At 42.9% G+C, this 3,444-nt stretch overlaps 1 protein-coding gene across 1 annotated transcript in view; it reads right to left on the bottom strand.

The window, feature by feature from the left end:
• Positions 1 to 3,444, bottom strand: part of mcu (mitochondrial calcium uniporter) — a 55,685-nt gene that overhangs the window by 13,583 nt on the left and 38,658 nt on the right. The window lies entirely within an intron of this gene.

Here is a 3,444-nt window from a genome sequence, read left to right as displayed (position 1 = left end):
CTGCAACACTGACTCCTCCACTATTGAGATTCTCAGAGTTCAGAGACGGAAACGCAGCATTTCCACCTCAGACGCTGCACACCAGTTATTACAGCTAAGCTAAGAATGTGAATCAAAGAGAGTAGTTTGAAAAGTTGACAATGGAAGTACATGATGAGACACGATGATTAGCAAGCACGTCAAGACTTGAAATCACCAATCAAGCTTCTACAAACATTAACTAGGATTGATGACTAAGGCAGTAATCAAGATATATAAATAAAGAGCTGTTTATTCCTGTTTTTTATTTTTATCCGAAAGTGAATTCCTGAAAAGTAAAAGATCAAGGAAACTCCAAAGAACTTCCCAGGACATAAAGAATACGTCTTGGCCTCCCGTTCTTTATCTTGACAGAAGCCAAAATTCAAAAGATTCTGAGAAGCAGCTACAAAGGAAAGTGTGTGCTTAGACCAGGACTGAACCAGAGATCAATGGGCAGAGGTGTCATGGAGGGACAAGTCCAAGTTTTATATTTGTACTTCTAATTGCTGTCAGTGTGTCAGTGTGAGGCCAGGAATATAACTCTGAATATTAAACATACTAAGTCTATAAATTGATTTTGACTTTTGGTAATAAATTCTTAGTTAAACTTTAAACACAATTCACTCCATCTCCGGCCGTCTCCTTATACATTTATATACAGTATATCTTTCACCACTGCAGCACTAATGCAGGACTAATACCTCATCACATCACTTCAAGGCCACAGATGAGTGAAAGATGCAGTAATTCTTCAGTAAAACAATTGGACGCGTACGTCCCGAATGAGAATACTAATTACCGTCGCACCGTATCGACGTGCTGAGGAAGGCATTTTCGACTGCTCTGAAATAACTGCACATACTGCAGGGAAAAGTCCAAGAGAGCTGCACTCATTCATTAGCTTCTTGGTGCTTAAATCCTGGAGGAAAGATTGCATCAATTTACGCACACCATTGCCACCACCACCCGCAGCAGCAGGAGCACTGGGCCACACACCCAGACACAGGCTGCTGTCATACATCTATGCAAATATATAGAGCTGTGTGTACATCCAAGTGTAAGGAGACGCGCATGAGTGAATGCACCTCTGTGTGTGCGCAGGTGGTTGTGGTGTACATGTAGCGAGTGTGAGCGTCAGTCCGTCTGTTCACCCGCCTGTTTGTCACCGGTACTTGCAAAGCAACTGAGTGAAACACCGCCGCCCCCACACAAACCCCCGACACACAGTCCCTGAAACGCTGCCTGAAATATTTAACAGTGTAGCAGCAGTCAATAGCTCAGCAACCTTGGAATCAATGTCACTGGGCTGGAAGGGGGGTGGGCTGGCGGGGGGCAGGAGGGCACAAGGAAAAAAATGAGAGGGGCAACGAGGGAGACTGTGGAGATGGACAGACAAGCTGAAAGGAAAAGAAGGGTTGGAGGAGGGAGAATGTGGGGATAAATGGAGGAGCAGCAGGGGAGAGAGAGAGAGAGATATATATAAATGAAGGCTGGAGTAAAAGGGTGTGAGTCACGAGTGAGCTTGCGTCGCTAACCATGTGCTGCATGTACCGTATCCTGCAGCAGACAGTTCCTTCCACACTGAAACGTGACTACAGTGTGCGGTGGGTTTTTCTGTAGCAGAGCAGCAGGGAGAGGAAGGGACGGAGAAGGAGAAGGAGGAGGAGCGAGCTAAAAAGGAGTAAAAGCTGTGTGTCGGGGTAAAGGCAGCACGAGGACGAGGAAGAAGAAAAAGAGAATGAGGCTATAGACGAATGGAGGGAGGGAAGGGGCGGAGAGTGCTGATCACTGCAGTAAAGGAATCCCTCATCTAGAAAGGGGGGTTGCCCCTCATCTCACCCCTCCCTTCCTGCATCACTCTGTACCTTATACTCAGTATGAATCCCGATGTGCTGATTTGGATCTTCTCTCATTTCTCATCTGCACTGCGCTTTGACTTGCACTGCAACACCTTTTATCTTCCCTCCACTAAAAAAAAAAAAAAACTCTTCAAAATGTTTTTTTTAAAATGGGTGAAATAATATTTTTTTTAAAAGACAAATATTATTGAGTCTATCTGAAGTGTGTTTGGAGTTTATCTCTGCTCCTACCTTAGACAGTACCAGGGTCAGACAGATGAAATTTAATTATTTTTCAGAAGAAAAAAAAATTGAAAGAAAAGAGGTTCAGTAATGTGTTTGGCCCAGAATAACATAAAACAGCAGCATCTGGAACACCACACGAACAACAGGGGGCATTGTTTCTAAAAGATAATTTCCTGTCTGTCGTTTAGAGGATGTTGTTGTTGATAAGTCGGTCCAATTTCTCCAGGAGGTTTTCATTTGAACTCACACCTGCTCCATGGAAAGACCACGGCCGTTCCTCATGTCCTGTTCATGAGTCGTTGTCCTCCCTTTTCTCCACCCATTTTTCATATTCACAGACTTTACAAATTTAACCTGACCTGCCAGTTTGTGTGTTTGCTGTAGCAATAACCAAACTTGTGTTATAACAGTGACGCAGTGACTGTAGGTGTTGGCCAACTACATACGTCTAAATGTTGTGAAATAAGAATCATGCAAAGCTCTAATACAAGAATATTAGGAAAAAAAGGAAAATAAATTAACCGAGGTTGAAGATGTAGCAACACATCTTCTACAATTACTCATAAAGATTGCATAAAAGTTTAAAATACGACCTCTGTGCCAAAAATGAAATGGGAACGTAAAAATATAAAAATAATCTGAACCAAAAACAAAAAGATTTGCAGCAACTATTTGCTCTCATTCACAAACATTTTGATTTGTAGCAGTTGCCATATTTAATTCTCTAACTTTTCAGATGTCAGTGTGATTGCACGATGGATAAAAACTCAGTTGAACTGTCCTGGCTTTATTACGACATAAATGTTTTAATGAGTTGTAATGTCCTCCTCCCCAAATTAATAAATTTCCCACAACGATCCCTGACTAAAGGCACCGAGCAGTGATAGCGGTAGCACAGTTTTACGATGCCCTTCCAGGGACCTAGAAGCCTCTGTCATTATATGCACAATAACTGCATCCATATACGCCGTCATTTGCTGTCTCTGGCTGCGGCTACTTACTAGATAATGTGGGTAGTCCCACAAAAGTCCTTCATTAAATCACTCATGGATAGAAGGCTCTCATAATCCATGTCAATGAAGTGGAGGGAATAGATGAGAAGCAAGAATGCACATGTTCACTTTAGTCATCTTTTAATATTACACCTGCCTATCCAACATGCTCAAACCCCCCTCGACCCCCCTCCCGCCCCCCCGTTCCGTTTTACCAGCCAAACTCATAACATATGGACAGATTTAAAACCAAAGGGCCACAGATCAATTCTAGAGTGGCTAAAGTCGTTTGAGAGTGAGGGTCTCCATCATCCTTTGATAGCATACCAGGCTCGCAGAGCATGGGA

This window comes from Cynoglossus semilaevis, chromosome 12 (assembly GCF_000523025.1).
Source record: "Cynoglossus semilaevis isolate Cse_v1.0 chromosome 12, Cse_v1.0, whole genome shotgun sequence".
NCBI lineage: Eukaryota > Metazoa > Chordata > Actinopteri > Pleuronectiformes > Cynoglossidae > Cynoglossus > Cynoglossus semilaevis.
This window is presented reverse-complemented; position numbering and strand designations above follow the sequence as displayed.